This window comes from Rutilus rutilus, assembly GCF_951802725.1.
Source record: "Rutilus rutilus genome assembly, chromosome: 11".
Taxonomy (NCBI): domain Eukaryota; kingdom Metazoa; phylum Chordata; class Actinopteri; order Cypriniformes; family Leuciscidae; genus Rutilus; species Rutilus rutilus.
The window spans coordinates 9,576,445-9,593,876 of record NC_140216.1 but is presented as its reverse complement, the minus strand read 5'-3'; the positions used below and the strand labels follow the sequence as shown (position 1 = coordinate 9,593,876).

The following is a 17,432-nucleotide window of genomic DNA, read 5'->3' as shown; positions in this document are numbered from 1 at the left end:
GCTTAATATTTTTGTGGAGACTTTTTTTCAGTATACTTTTATGAAAAGAAGGTAAAAAAAACAAAAAAAAACAACGGTATTTATGTGAAATAGAAATCTTTTGTAACTATATACGTCTCTACTGTCACTTTTGATCAATTTAATGCATCCTTGCTGAAAAAGTAATAATTTCTTTAAAAAAATATATGGATTGTTATTATCAATTATATTTGTTGTATTTGATATTGTGTGTACTAGTGTCTTTTTGTTTAATAAGCTGCTGGATGCCTTGAATAACCTTCAGGATTAATAAAGCATCCATCCATCCATCCTTAGTTAATCTTTTTTATTTTCGATGGATGGTTTTAGTCTGATAGTAAAGTAAATCCCAAACCTAAAGTCTCACTGGATCATATGGCTGAAACTATTTAAAGTACATTCTCAACTAGTCTCTTGTTACCTTGGTTACATATTCAAGAGGAGTGACAGTAGCACTGCAAGAGGATTTCAGAACACATTTGTTTTAATAAATGATAGATATAAATGTATATCTACATATTTAATATATTTCTAAAATTTAAAAGCTAATTTATAAAACACAGTTTCAGTTCTGGATGTTGATTGGTCAAAACAGTAGTCCCAATCATGATCAAATATACAGTCTAGCAGTACAATATAATGTAATATAGCACAACAGCTGCTTGGAGCTCATTGCTGAAGTGTAAACCTCTTTGTCTTTGAATGTGGCAGGGAATGGTGAGGGTAGTTGGAGCCAGACAGACGCAGACGTGGACAGACAGAGTGGGAATCACGAGCCGTCCCCTCAGACAGCAGGAGGAGAGATTTACTCGTCCCCATCACAGTGCTTTCAGCTGGACCCTTCTCTCCGATTGAACATCGGAACATTCTACCTGCTCAAGATCCACCTGTATCCTCCCGATTGGGTAAGACAGCAGTTTACTTGCACTTGAACGTTTCTAGATTGGCTTGTGCACAAGACTCATACTTTCTTAGGTCAAGCTTAATTACCTCCAACTTCAAAACACATGTACTCGTAATAGACCTCTTATGAAAGAGAGATTTGTGTAGTGATGTACCTATCATGATTTTTCATGGCTGATTCCGTTTTCTTTTTTTTACAAGCAAAATGGCCGATTCTGAGACCAGTTGCCGATTTTTTTTTTTCTTTCTTTAAGCAAATTTATTTGTTGTTTATTTGCTCTTTAACGGGCCACACTGACCTTAAACAAAAAATATCTGTAGCCATTTGAAATTGGAGGCATCTCAAACTAAGATGATCCTACACACATGTAGCATGAGCAGTTGTTTATGTTTTGAATTAGATTGTATAATTTTACAAGCACAAGATTTTAAGCAAAAACAGAATGGTCTGACTTTAGATTTGTGAAATTATGTTACATAAGACACCCGCACAAAACAAAAACAGCAGACGGACTGAATGAATCTGCAAATTCACTTTCTGACAGTAGGTGGCGCTTATGGAACAGCAGCGGTTTCTTTGATACACAAAGCAGCGTTGTGCTTATAAACACTATTTTACACAGAGGTAAGAGGAAAAGAAAATGCCATCAAAAGTTTTCTGAAGATAGTCAGTTGCCTATATATATAACCCCCCCCCCCCCAATTCAATATTTATATTTTTCTTCCTATATTTCGTATTTGCATCTGTCTTCGGCGTGTCCCATCTCTGGCCTGTGTTAAAGTTCTCAGACTTCGTAAAATTTCCACACAATTACATTTTTGGGAAATGTTTGCAATGCAATCTGTGTGCAAGTCCGCAAACTAAAAACCGTTTCCGATTCATGGCTGTTCGACAGGTTCATCTCTAGACTTTTGTGTTTTCTTCTGCCTGTACTGTAGGATTTTCAGTCAGATGTGATTACTGGAAAAAATTTGGAATATTTTCAGTCCTTTTTTCAGTAGTGTTTGTGTGTAAAGACAGTTGACGTGAGGTCAGCCTCATCACGCAGCTGCGTGGAAATGTATTAAGTGTCTATGTTTCTCTTCTTCTTTCTCTACACATTGATCATTTACTTGTTATCTCTCTTTCACTTGCTGACTCAACTCTTGACTTCCTCTTTTTCAAAGTCCTCTCAATTGTTTGCCATTTGTTTTTACCTCCAGTTTTCTTTTGTTGTGATCACGTAGTGTTTTGTTGTCTTTTTGTTCACTGATTTTCACAGTCTATGCCTTCATGTTTATTTCCATCTTAGAGGGATATTTCCCCCCCAAAATAAAAAAAAGATTTATTCCCCTTCATGTCATTCCAAACCCCTATGACTTTCTTCTGCGGAACACAAAATGAGATATTTTCAAAAGCAACACTTGACCTCATTGACTTTCATTGAATGGAGAGAAAAAAAGAAAAAAACGACAATGAGACAAAAAATGGACGATGAGACGTTTTTTTTGGAGACATTCTGGAGACAGCTTTTTTCAGCCCACAAAAGGAAGTTATTTCAAACACTCGACTGACGTTATGAAGTGAGTTTGGTGTAAATTTTTTATTAAATGCCTTTTGTTAGACAACAGGTTTATAAATGCTTCATATTACAAGTTTAGGAAGATGTTTGCTTTTTCAAATGAACGTTATAAGTGACTCAAACTCGCAGTGCTTTCAGAAATGGAGTAGCATTTACTACTGATCACAGAGTTGTTCACTAACACGCTGTGCATATATTTATGTAATTAAAAATCAAAAACAATTGCAGTCTTTCCAATTAATTGCTCCAAGCCAAGGTTTTATTTAAATTAAAGGCAAGGTAGGTGATTTGTTCCAGTTTTTTTTTTTTGTTATGCTGGTTGAAAATCTCTTTACATCCTGATAGCAATCACTAAGTTAAGTGGTCTACATGTATTTATATGTATACACGTCATTTTTGGAAGCGGTTCTTGACTTGAACACTTATCAACGGCAAAATGAATCTGCAGCAATCAGGTGGTACAGGTCAGTGCTCTTTAAGTTGTTTGTGTTCATTATTATTGTAACGTTATGTGCTTTGAGACATGAGGTAGTTTAATGCTTTTGTTTGCTCTCTGCTGTGTTAGTTCATGTTGTTTTGAGGAGGCGTGGCTTTGGAGATATAAGTTGGCTCGCTATTGCTAGCCTCCCCCAAAAATGCCTACCCTAACTTAAATTGCCACAGTGAGTGTAGAAATGTAGTAGTCACGTTATTAAACATTTAGGCCCACCTTTTCCTCATCAAAGGTTTGATCTTCATCCTCCAAAAGCTGTCTTCCCTCTCAGCGCCATAACACAGTGGAAATAATTTAGCTTCTGTTGTGGAACTAATTTCACTTCCCATCCTGACTACGAGCTTCTGTTTGGAAAGGAAGAAGCTTCCAGTCTGTCATAGCGTGTTAGTGCACATATAGACTGAATGTGATATGTGATGCAAGATGACGTTTCTGTGGGATTGGCTGTGTGTTTGCGTGTAGCGTGTCTGTGGGGACGGGATCTGATGCTGGTTGAGCTGTAGTCAGGCCCAGCGGTGCGTGGATAAACCCGTCAGGAGTGTCTGTTCAGCTTTGAGTTCTGACAGGAATCTCACTCTGCCTCTGGTGTCATTTCACACTCCCTCATTTTCTACTCCTGTCCCCCCTCATTGGTCGAAATGTAAATCCACTCATTCTCTCTTTCCCCTTCATTCGGTGTCCTTCACGTCTCTTAACCTTTTTTTTTATCAGTCTCCAGTAGGGATGTCAAAAGTACTGGTACTTCGGTACCAAGTCTAAAGTAAAATTTGAACATGTAACTGACTATTTTAGTTCCACTGAGTACCAGAATATGTGAGCGAGAAATGTGTGTGGAGATAATTTTTGCCCCAAGTAAGTAGAGTGTGTAAAATTGGCCTTTTGTGGTCAAATGTACTTGAATAATGACCACTAATTTGATTTGCTACGTAACTGTGTATGTTGTGTCTCTTGTTTCACTCCACATTCACTTATTTCTCACATAATAAAATAAACTCAAATCAATATTTCATTCCCATTTATTTGGTTTATACCATTGTTTAAAACTGGATAATGTACAGTCAAGGTCCTGTTGAGTTATATTGCAATAAAAGCTCACTGACTGCATATTATATACTAATATTAACAAATGAAATGAAATGATTTTTCAATGATTTTGAAAAAATGCTCAGGATACATTTATTTGATGAAAAAACTGTAATATTGTGACATTATTACAAAGTTTAATATTTTCATATTATGTAAAATGTAATTTATTCCTATAATGGCAAAGCTGACTTTTCAGCAGTCTTTACTCAAGTCTTCAGTGTCACATGATCCTTCAGAAATCATTATAATATGCTGATTTGGTGTAAACCATGAGGATTCTTTGATGAATAGAAAGTTTAAAAGAACAGCATTTATTTGAAATAGAAATGATTTATTTTTAAAGTGTATGTATAATTAAAATAAAGTTTTTTTTCCGTATGTTACTATTGACTTTGGTACTTTTGACATCCCTTATTCCTTTTGTTGTTGGTCTCATCCTCTCATCCTTATTTGTATATCTTGATTTTTTTTTAAATCTCCAACAAATGTTTTTCTCATTCTCTGTCTTTCTCTTTCTCTCTCTCCTGTTCTCTAATTACTAAACAATGAGTTAATTACCTGAGTCAGAGTTCATGAATTTATTAATATGCTCTCTGGCACTCTGGTAATTACCAAAAGCTTGTAGTGTACCAAGCAGAAAGGTTCTTCCGCCGCAAAGGGACTGTTCATGTCTTTATTACAGCATTGAGCGCCCCCTGTTTACTGTATCTGAACACGGTGACCATAATGCTGTTACCAAGAGATGACTTATCACACTATTTTTACATCTCATATTATGAAAGTCATATCTCTGTTCTCATAGATGAATGTTTACAATTTCCACTTGGAATGAGTAACAAAATAACTCATTACATCACCATTGTTTACAGCAGCGATATTTTGGAAAAGACTGAGAAAAGGGAGGGCTGGAGTTATTTTTCAGCTGTGTTATTGTCCACAAGCTCAAGGCAGAACTCCATCGATTGGCCCGTTTCCAGTTAGTCCATCCTGAAGTGAGTCTTTGTGCCGATAAGACAAGCTCCGCGTCTGTCCTCTCCACAGCCCTCGGCACAAACTGCACAACAACGCAGCCACTTTAGTATCTATAGAGTTACTGTGTACAGAAAGCGTCGCATAATGATCTTTAATATCTGCGGCTTATTGGGAGATAATTTCTCCTCTGCAGAGAAATTGCATCGATTGAAGGGCGACGGGGGAAGAAAAGTTTCATAATCTGTTTACATTCAGCAGTGATTTCGATCTAAAAAAGGAATAACAATATGTTTACAATGGTAAAATAATCCTTGTAGGCATTATGTGAAATTATATTGTGAATGAACAGGATTGCTGGTCATAGGAGGTCAATGTCACATGAAAAAGACATGAAGAAAATAAAAAAATCATCACTGCTATGAAACACGCTGGACGTACTGAAGCGCTGTCATTTCCCTCATGGCCTCCCTGATAAAGACTAAGAGGAAAGGTCAGCCGCAGGACGGATGTCTCACGAACAATGAGTTCAAAGGAACTGCTGTTTTTCATAGAAGTTATTATCAAACGGGTGCTTCTTTCTCACACTTTATTCAGCCAGATAATGAAACAAAACAATTGAAACATCCTTATCTTCCCCACCTTGCAAATCCACATATTAGCATTATTATTTTATGCCGTTACATTATGATATCAGTGATGACTATGTATCCTTGTCTACTCTTTTTTACATATCCTCTTTAACTACAACCAAACCTTTTTGTTGCTATTTCAGTTTGCATAGATTCTTTCCACGCGTCGTGACGTTTTGATGGCCTCACAATGGCGGTTTTATTCGCTGGGTAGCCTCACCCACACTGGAATGTCAAGCAAGACGTTGGACCAATATGTTTTGATTGGCTCTGTTTTGGCTCCTATAACTTTCATCTGTAGAACACAAAAGGTGAAGTTTTGAAGAGCTTTCTGGTCGCTCTTTTCCATGCAATCAGTCATGAATGAGGACTTCAGTATTTCAAAAAGTAGCTTTATGATGCTTTATCTGTCAAACAGACTGAAATTTAAGTCCACTTGAAGTTTTCACTGGCCTGTTGATAAGAAGTAAAAAATGAATCATTCTCTAAGATCAGTCAGATCTTTTTGAGGAGTCCAGTTGATCCAGTTCACAAAACCAAACTCACTGTCTGAAGTTTCAGCAATTAAAGACTCACTGGAGATGAAAATTTGCCAATGACAACTTATATTTCTGCTTAAATTTCAATCTGATCCAGCCACAAATGTCTTCAGAAAATGGATAACACTTTTATGCTCATTAGAGCTTTTGCATCTGTATTGTTCATTCCCAGTACTGTGCAACTGCAAGGGAGAAAAAACAACCAGTAAAATTTCATCATATTTGTTCGAGAAATCTTGCACTTTCGGTCATCCTGAGCTACTATTGAGATAAATGGGATACTAGTGGACAATAAGATATTCATATAAATAAATCATAGTTGTTCTTATACATTCCTGCAGGTTGTTTTGTCTGGTTCAGGGCCACTGGCCACTAAGAAGCCAGAAAGAAGAGAACAGATCAAGTCTTTCATCGAGACGGGGAGAGATGAGTCATTCTTCATGTGAGATTTTGAGGAAGAATTAAAGGGAAGCCTTCGGCAGGGACACGCCAGGTCCTTCTGCGCTCTGAAGCTGCGAGAGAAAGACATGTGGCAGATAAGGTGCAAGGCAGGGGAGGTGATGAGTTTATCGTAGGCAGTGTGTGTGAGCGTGAATGTTTTTTCACAGGACAGGCAGCTTCCATAATGTGTTGCAAGATGCTTGAGGTCTCCGTGATTGACGGGTCCTGCCGGGTCTGATGGATCCTCGGAGGGAGAGGACAGATTAATGTCTCTATTTTTCTGGCAACCGCTACTTTGTTTAGCTCTTGCCCTTTTGCTCTCACTCACGTTCTCCTCACTTCTCTTTCCTGCGCTCTCTTTATTGTTATCCAGAGTGAAACTTGATTCATTTGACTGACAGGAAGTGCAATTCTTGGAATGCAAACCTTAGCATGCTCGTATCTGTCACACCCTCGTGAAAATGCAAACATTGCACAGCAGTGTTTAATCAACACGTACAAAACATGCAGCGACACTCAGAAACGCTCATTTGCATGTAGTGATCCGTGACTTTTGAAATAAATTCATGAATTCATATCCCCTCTGAGGATAAATTCATGTTCGCAAATGATATTTACATTTACATTTGATGTTTATTAAACTCATGCATGGCAGGTTTTTTCAAACGGAGTTCTGTGGGGGAAAATAATGTAAAAAACAACAACAAGTAAACAAAAAATAAATAAAATTTTGATTATTGGGTGTAATAGAATAGGTTAACATGATTTAATTTTTCACATACTGTGCATTATTATAGCTCCTCTATTCCCAGTCTGAAAGCTCCTCCTTCCGAAAAGCTCAGAGTGCTCTGATTGGCTAGCTGACCCAGTGCATTGTGATTGGCCAAACACCTCAAGCGTGTGTTGGAAATGTAACGCCCCTTACTATAATCTCAAGCTTTAGCTTTCAAGGCTTCAAAGCATTTGTAAACACACAGTTAATAATAATGTTGTTGGTTTTTACCGTATCAGTTCGAGCATGAGTCGGCATATCATTATGCCAATTTTTCACATTGTGATGTGGAGGTTTGAGGAGGTAATTTGGATTTGGATTAAGGTGTTTTAGGCAGGTCTGGATCAGGGTTCCCTGTTAGATAGAATAAATCCCTTTGTGGGAGACTATGAGCTCTGTTACTTTGCAGATCGTATAAATGCACTAACAGATTACACACTAAAGGAAAAGGAAAACATTAAATTGCATTATATGACCTCTTTAAAGACTTATCAGAAATCATGACAGCATTCACAATCATTTAATTCTATTGACAGCATTAGTTTTGAACAATAAGAAATTCCAACTGAAACACATTTTTGTAGAAAGAAAAATCTATTTTTTAATTAAGTAATCTATATTTTAATTGGTAACCTTGTTGTAACCTTGGTTTAGTAAGGTACTATTCTCTATTCAAATTAATATACCAGAACAGTATTTGTGCTATAGAATTAAATCTAACATTTAATAAATATTGGGTAGAAAAGTGAGAAATCACAGTATTAAGTACAAAGTAAATATTTGTCAGATAATATTTTAATCTCTTCTTTGAATTTAGTACAATGAAGAACAAAAAGCCTTATATATACGGTAATGTAGCACACAATTGTCTTGATAATACCATACTTAGAATTCTTCTCATCCAGTATAAAAGGGTCTTTATAAAATGTAGAATATTGAAAATATTAATCTCATTTGAGGGTCCTTTGTATTGAAATGTTTGAAATCCCCAGCCATATGAAACCCCATTTACCTTATTATATTAACAAGCAACCAATAATATATATTTTTTTCTGTTTACACTGACAAACTTAAGTCACATCAAAAGTGAAAAAACAATAGAAGAACAATTTGTTTCTGCTAACAATTATTAGGCTATTATTCATAGTCACTTTCTTTCGAGACCATTAGTCAACAAATCCTTGGAAAACATACACTTTTATCTTGTAATATTTGGTTTGCTCTATTTTCTATACTGTCAGTATTTTTCTTAGTCATATTTTTGAGAAGTCACTGCCTCCTTGGATGGAAGCCTTTGGTTGGAATTGTTAGAGCATGTATTCAGTAGTCCATTCTTGGAAAATCGTGCCCTTTTTAATTCTCTTCCTCTGTTCCCTTGTTTCTCTCTATTTCTTTCACATTCACAGAGACAGAGAGCGAGGGACCAGTTGAGTAGCTGTCTCTGGTTGAATGATTCATCCCAACACACACACACATATATACACACACACACACACACACACACACACACACACACACACACACACACACACACACACACACACACACACACACACACACACACACACACACACACACACAGCAAGGAGAGCTTCTGATGCAGATATTTTTAGAGCATGTTAGCAGTGGGATCCAGAGAGATATGTGTGTGTGTGTGTGCGTGTGTGCGTGTGTGCGTGCGTGCGTGCGTGTGTGAGTATGTGTATGTGTGTGAGTGAGAACTATAGACAAAACCAGAACGTGATCAGAGAAGTAATGTCACATCAGAGCAAAGACAGTGACTCAGAGTCTCCTTCCAGTAAAAACACACAGCGCTCACAACTCATTATAGACATTGACTATGAATGAATGCAAACCCACTAGTCAACACACTATGACCAAATTACTGAGCAGTCAATACACTTGCTACAAACTATACTGACCAATCAGCAACCAGAGCACAGACACTACTTGACACTACTGACCAAGCAACACAAGTGACACAAAACATTTTGGGTGTTCTGTAACATGAACACTATTTTATGTGATACATCAACAAATATTTTAGTGTATTTTTTATTTATTTAAAAAAAATTGCACTTGTACTTGCTCTTCCATGTGAAATGTGATGAATAACCAGAATAAATATCCATGTTGATTTCACTATCATTATTTGATCAGACTGCTAAAAGACATAAGTGCATTCTGCCATATACTGCACAGTATGTATAAAGCAGTGTGCTAGTATTACTTTATAAACATAGTCATATACTTTATACTAAAATCACATAAACATTGACCTCATAGCACCATAAAAGTGTTTCTTGTGATTTGCACATTGGGCATGTTCACTATGCTACTGCAAGCGCTCATCGTTCAACTATGTAGTGTAAACACCGCCCTGCCCTAAATGAAGGTTCTAGTGCATATCACAGACACTATATCATTCTGCTAATAGAAATACATTTCAATTAGCATGGATGTACTTCCAGTCGGTCTTTGCTAAATCCTTTATGTGAGTCATATGTCAGGCTCGGAGCTTAGTCGAAGCAGCCATTCTTCTGTAAATGAGCGCTGACTCTGAATAATTAAAATGCCTGGCCAGTTCCCTTGTCCTTGCCTGGGCCTTCTCTCATAACTCACCCACATATAGAGACCCGGGCTGGAATGGTTTTTGCAAAGATAGTACTTTAATACTAATACGGGTGGTGGAAATGCTCCTCTAGTCGTTCCTAGGGACAACCTGTTCTCTCCGTCTAGATGAATATGATGAGTGAGGTGTGGTTGTCATTCTCTCTCTCTTTCTCTCACTCTCACACTCTCTTATGTATTTCACTTCACTCACAACTCTGAGTGAGTGAAAACTTGTTTAGTGAGTGAGAGCATGGGGTTTGTAGGTGTGACGGCGTGTCTGTGTGTGCGTTCGCACTTGAACCTGCACGCTTACATACATACAATACATCGCATTGTGTGCAGGAACGTCTTTTCAGTCTAGCAGAGCTTTATGTGATCAGCAAGTAAAGGCATTTATTCTTTTCACTGTACGTATTTGCTTTGAATGTTTGAACTACATACCGTGATTGCGACGTGACGGTGACAAAAGGGTTTTGAGAGGGAAAGAAATAAGACAGGCAAAAGGAAATCACAGCAAGAAAAGGATTTCAGAATGTCTTTTTCTTTAAAAAAAGGGATTTCAGAGTATGACAAGTTTGCAGGAAAAATGCTAAGCGACACAATCTCAGCCAATCAGAATGTGTTTGTTCTATGATCAAATATATGAAAAATTGTTGAACACATGAATAATTGTACATATAAATATATATGATGCTGTATATATATAATACTGTAACTGTACCATGCAAAGGTTTGGGGTCAGTAACACAAAAATATTAAACATATTGAACTGTTTCAACATTGATAAAATTGTTAGGCCAGTTGCAAAATAAGGTAACAGCTGGTTATCTGGTTGATAAGAGACAGTGTACGATTTTATTATTTAAATGTGTCCATAAATTCATAACCACCACAGAAAATAGACGCCCACCAACTCTGCTACCGTATCCTTCCTTGCGTCCATCTATGCATTTCTCCTTATTGTCTTAGTGTCATGCTTGTTTGGAGGTTTCCTGAGCCCTCAAAACACACATTTCTTCACCCGACAGTGATAGGCACTGATTGGAGCCTCGGACCAATACAAGGGTGTGAAGAGGGGGCGAAGTCGGTATTCATCCTATATCCTCCGGTTGTTTTGGGTGGCTTTTCCTCAGGTTTCTCTCCTGACAGCCTTGGCTAGCACACGGGGTAGGCTGCTGTCACTGATAAGGCAGGTGACAAATGAGCCAGCCGCTGCCTACATCGGTTTTACATTTAAAAATGGACCAGGCCATCTTTCGGCATGCCAGCATGAAAGATTCTCACCTCACACCATCGGAATCAAAGCTTGCTGATGTAACCTCAGTTCAAGTCCATTTTAACCCTTCAGAAGGACCAATGGGGGGTTTAGTAGACCTGAATGGATAAGAAATGGAGCTTCTATTTAAGAACGGAGTTGAGTGGCAGTGGCACTACCATTTGAACAGTGAGACTTATGAGAGCAGTGTTGTTATTTTACGCTCTCCTCGTCTCCATGGTCACAGGGCAGATTGCAGTGCCAGTGCTGTATGTTGTAATTGAATTGATGCCCTGGTAGCGGCACGACTGACGTGAGTGTTGTAGGAACCCGTACACTAATAGAGGGTGCAAGATGGCTAGTGTTAGGATAGCAACCAAACAACTGATGACCAATCCATCAAATGTCTCTCACCCCTACATCACTTTTCTCTCATTTGTTTTTTTTAATCTATCAATGTGCTTTTTTTACTTTTTTTATAAAAAAATTTGAGCATCGCCCATTTCCGAGATCCTTTAATTAGGGCTGTGGCTGTCAGGACACTACACTCGGGTCAAATGACATGTCGCTGTGCCCAGTGATGCTATAATGTCATAAAGGCAATTTATAGTAGTGGCCAGCTTTAAGATATTTGATATGATGTGCCGCGCATGAGAAAACGTTGCTGTATTTTTTAATAGCTGCCTATTTCAAGTCATGCTGTTGCTATTTTCAAAAGTTTTAAAGTCATCGTGAAATCCAAATGATTTTTTACCCTGTTTATTTTAGTGGACGTTTCTGGTCCTCTGGTCTTTCTGTTTCATACAATTCACTGGTGCATGTTAGTCCAAGTGTTCAAAACATGTTTGATGACCAATCAATACACTCAACACAAACTGTGTACTGACCAATCAGAAACAACTTTGCTTGTCAGCTGATCTCATCTAGGCCAGTGGTTCTCAACTAAGAGGCTTCGGACAACTTCCAATTTTATAAACATTTTTGTTATATTACTATTATTATTATTATATTATTACAGTATTATTTAATATAAGTTATATTAAAATAATTTCACTAGGAATATATCTTAATCTTAATCATAATTATTTTTATATAATTTATTTATATAATAATAATAATAATAATAATATGTATTGTTTTTTTCTGATTTTAATGAAGAACATACAATTCTTGTAACTTAAAAAATAATCACAAAATAAATTGCAATTAATTATTATATTATATATATATTTAATTTAATTTAATTTAAATCTTTTATAAATAGACACTCTGTCACGGTTTAGGTCAGAGGATGATGATGATAAAGATGCAAAAAAAACAGTGATGGTGACTAAATAACGAACAGGTGTGATGGTTTAAATGAATGTCCATGACAACTAATGACACAGATCATGACAGACTCCCACGTTTCTGTTTCAAAACAGTGCTTTTAGCATGCAGCAGCTTTATCATCATTACATCAGAAGTACCAGAAGAAATATTTTTACCTGCATATTGGATCTCTGAACAATGTGTTGGACATTGTGGGTGTTGGCCTCAAAAAGGTTGAGAACTGCTGATGTAGGATGCACAAGCTATATATTTTTTCACTTTGACATATGTAACGTCATGGAAATATTATACGTTGCGAATTTTGTTGCACTTTGACTGACTTTATCATACTGTATGGGTTTCGTTTTGTATCAAGGTAGTCTTGATATGACTGGCGAGGAAACAAACTGCAGCAGTATGAAAGATTGCACAGCCTAATTTCACAGACAGGCTGATGAGGGGAATTCACACTGGACGCTCTGATAGGTCACTGCTACTTTCATGAGGATGAGGTCTAGGCATTGAGTCAGAAAATAAAAGACCCCCAGTGCTGTTTAAAATATGTGGCCTGGGCTCTGTTCTCATGGTCCTAGTCCATATGCTAATCATTAAACACATGTTGAATGACCAAAGAGTCTGGGACAGCCGATTGATTCATTTCCTGTTTGGCTGTACGTGTGAGCATATGCATTCAGTGTGCACTCTCAAAAATAAAGGTTCCAAAATGGGGTTTTCACAGCGATGTCATAGAAGAAACATTTTTTGTTCCCTAAAGAACAGTTCTTGAAAGAACCATTTTCTTCTTAGTGTCAAGAGCATTTTTAAAAATCTAAAGAACCTTTTTCCACTATAAAGAACCTTTTGTGCAATGAAACGTTTCTGTGGATGTTAAAGGTTCTTATTGGAACCATCAATGCTAATAAAGAACCTTTATTTTTAAGAGTACAGTATCAAGGTCCAGGAGGAGTCGATCCGTACTCAAGTGACAAGAAACAGGCCTGGATGAGTAGTGCTGGAAAATGATGGATGTCCTCATTTGGTCAGCTCATTGGAGAATTTTGATGGAGTACAGTGATGTTGTTACAGAGTCTGTTTAGTGCATTACGTTATTGATTCGACTGTGAATGTCACATGCTGTATCCATTGTCTGTACAGTTATAATCTTTCCTTGTGCGTCGGCGTGATATCTGCGTTTGAAGAGCTGTTACTTTAGACCTAAAAATACAAGCTCACAGTTTCGAGTTCACAGCTTCGATGGAGGCTGCTGTGTTATTTTCCGTATAGGCTCGAGGGTTCGCTGAAAAGCATGCGATGAGGCTGAGAAGAGGTGGGAAATGGGAAAGCCTGTAGGGAGGGAGTGATTGTGAAATCTCTTTGACAGGGTTCTTGCCATTTTATGTTACTTTTTTAGTCTTTGTGCATTTCTGTACGCCTTTTTACAGCTCCATCTCGATTCAGAGCATATCTTATGCCATGAGAGGTGATGAAAATGAAGGAGTAGCATGTTATTAATAGCCCCCTCCACACTTCTAATCAGGGCTATGAAAGTGTGATGCAACACCTGGTGATCCCTGACTCGAAGTGAAGACTTGTTATGGGAAATGGAGCTTTTAGGTTCATTAATAGATGATTTTAGGCACCTTCATGTCAACACTTGGTTTTGGTGAGTAAAGTAAATAAAGGTGAGGCAAAAAGTTGCAATGAACGATATATACAGAGTATTATACCACATCAGTAATCGGACGATATTAGAGGCTTTTAAAAATGTTTTGCATTGATCAATATTGGATGTTTAATTGTGCATACTCATTTCCTCTATTTTTACATTTAGATTACCTTTGCTGTCATCTAAAGTTAATCTTTAAAGACACTAATAAGTTTATTATTACTGTTAAATGTAATATTTAGCAAATATCAAAATGTATATCAATTTTCATACTGTACTGTACATTGTTGTGATTCCTAAAATCACTTTTTTATTTGAGCATTTAAAACAATTGATTTTAGTTTTAGGCAAAATATTATAGATTTTTCTGTATTTATTTATACCAAAATAGGAAGACAATTATCAGCTTGTAAACAATTTTAGTATTAATGCATGACAGAAAGTCAGAGAATGGGGTTAATAAAATCGGCCTTCTGTAGCATTGTCTTTTCGTGGTGAGGTCAAAGCGGTGCCTGTTGGAAGGTTCATTGAAGCCCTGATATGAGTCATGTGAAAGGAACTTGCACGTACACCCATCAGATGTGGAGCACATACAAAGATGTAATTTCTCGATCTCGGGTTGCACATTACGGTCTGAACGTATAAAGGAAATGTATCTTTCTTAATCTATATAGGAAATGTATTTCTCGTTCTCGCTTTCTGCTCTTCTCATGCATTTTTAAGTCTAGGTCTGGTTTTAGTCAAGGTTGTGATTTATCTGTGGTTTATCATCTCCCACAATTCCATAGGCCAACAGTGAAAAGCTTGCCCTTGAGGGTGATGCCCTATCTGCCCTGAGGTTGTCAGTGTAAGCAGTGCTGCTATATAAGCAACCATAATTACACCAACCTTAGTGTTGTGTGTACCGTAATGAACAACTAGAGGAAACTGAGCCATATGACCCCTCAGAATCTATAGATAATGGGAAAGAGTGATTGGTTCAAACACTGATACACCACACAGTACATAATGAAGGGTTTGCATCAGACATGTTAAGGATCCTGTTCTTCGTGATCCCATTTTTCAAACTTTAGTTAGTGTGTAATGTTGCTGTTAGAGCATAAATAATACCTGTAAAATTATAAAGCTCAAAGTTCAATGCCAAGCGAGATATTTTAACAGAAGTCCCCTTTCAAAGCATACAGCGAACGGCCGGTTTGGACTACATCCCTCTACTTCCTGCTTTAATGATGTCACTAGAACAGTTTTTTGACTAACCTCCGCCCACAGGAATACACAAAAAAAGGGGGCGTGGTCTTGTTGCCCTCCCACGGAGAAGAGGAAGAGTTGCGTTTGTAGAGTGTGTTTGTCGCCATGTCATCGAGACGCTGTTATTTTCATATAATAACACTGAGCGCATGCATCTCCACGTTATGGTAAGAGGCGTGACCTTTCCGGGCAACGTGCGCTAAGCTGCTGTCGAATCACAACACAGGAACCGCTGGCACAATCAGAACTCGTTACGTATTTCTGAAGGAGGGACTTCATAGAACAAGGAAGTTATCAGCCCGTTTTTAGGACAGTGAAAACAGTGGTATACAGATAAGTAAATTGTGTGAAAAATACTGTGTTTTTTTACATGCGAAACATGAACACATGTTATATTGCACACTGTAAACACAATCAAAGCTTCAAAAACACAGGAAAAATGGGACCTTTAAATAATGTGATACAAAAAGTAAAAACTTAACTTAAAGTGTGTCAAATTTGCAATTTGCACATTTGTTATAAGTATGTAAAATTTAGACAATTTCAATATATTGTGGATTATATTGTGCAATATAAAGGATTCACAAGACCAGTCATTAATATCAGTACAACAACCACATAAACTCAAAATGCAAACTGAGGGCTTAAATACAAGGGAGAGTAATCAATGGGAAACAGGTGCATAAATTAAATTAACTATGATACTAAACTACACATTACAATAATATTATGATTTTTTTTTTATATCATTGCTTCAGCCACCTCCTGGACTGGAGTGTGCAGCGCTGGATGGCACACAGAAGAGCAATGTCGTCTATTGAGTGTATTTTACTGCTAAAATTGTTAAAATAGAGTGAATTCAGTGCGTAAGCCGTTTTAGAGTTCAAGACTCATTTGTGAGTCATTTTGAATCATTTAATAGAACCAGCTCAGAAGAATCACTTGTTTGTGAAAAGGTATACATTGGTTGTCCTGTATGTTTATTGTGACATGCATTCAAGCAGGAACTACACAATGGAAAAGTGGTTTGTCTATTTATTTTTTTTCATGTATTATTTCTCTCTTATCACATTCAATCCAGACCCCAAACTTCACGTCGTTTGTATCTCTGCAGGAATTTTGTTAAGGTATTTCTTCCGCGTTGATTAATGCATGTTCAAAAACTGTTAACAGAACCAAGTATCACAAAAATACTTTTTAATATCCAAAACCAATTCTGAACAAGTACGATTCTTGATTCCCAACCCACACTACACTTTTCCTGTGAAACACACAGAGACCGCATACCCACTGACACATCTCTAATCGATTCATCGATCACACTGCATGGTAGATCACCTCAAGACCACATCCTGATCTCGATATTCTTACAGACTGAGACACAGATAAATGGATCAGGATGATTTGCAGTAGACACTGTAGGAGCTGTAAAGAAGCAGAACACATTGATTAGGTGAGAGTGAGCCTGAGAGCTGAAGAAACCTCCTCGTCTTGCACGTAGGACAAGGGCACTTATCATTAATGAGAGGATGGGAGTGATCGCTGCAACAGCAATGAATCGGCATCAGTGCATATATGATGTAATATATCATGATATATATGGATGAGACATGTTAGTGTGCCTATAGTGTGTTTTAATGGATGTGTGGGGGAGTTTCCATTTGTTTTAGCTGGTATGTTTCTGTTTAACACTTTGTTGAAAACAAGGGACCCATCTGGGCAGCAAATCTCAAAGCCAGACCACTCTCTCTCTCTCTCTCTCTCTCTCTCTGCCTGATGGTGTGGTGAAGTGGCACTTAAACTCCCACTCAACTGGACTGTATTCACTATCATATGACTAGTGTATAAACAGATAAACTGTGGCCACAAACATTATGCACTGACCAAAACAGACCAACTTCCTAGTAGTAATGCTTTTTCTGCT

General features: G+C 37.4%; 1 protein-coding gene across 1 annotated transcript in view; it reads left to right on the top strand.

The window, feature by feature from the left end:
• Positions 1-17,432, top strand: part of atxn1a (ataxin 1a) — a 99,156-nt gene that overhangs the window by 27,763 nt on the left and 53,961 nt on the right. Inside the window, exon 2 of the mRNA XM_084423279.1 lies at positions 730-923. The gene's annotated coding sequence lies outside the window, so the exon portion shown is untranslated. The remainder of the gene's footprint in view (positions 1-729; positions 924-17,432) is intronic.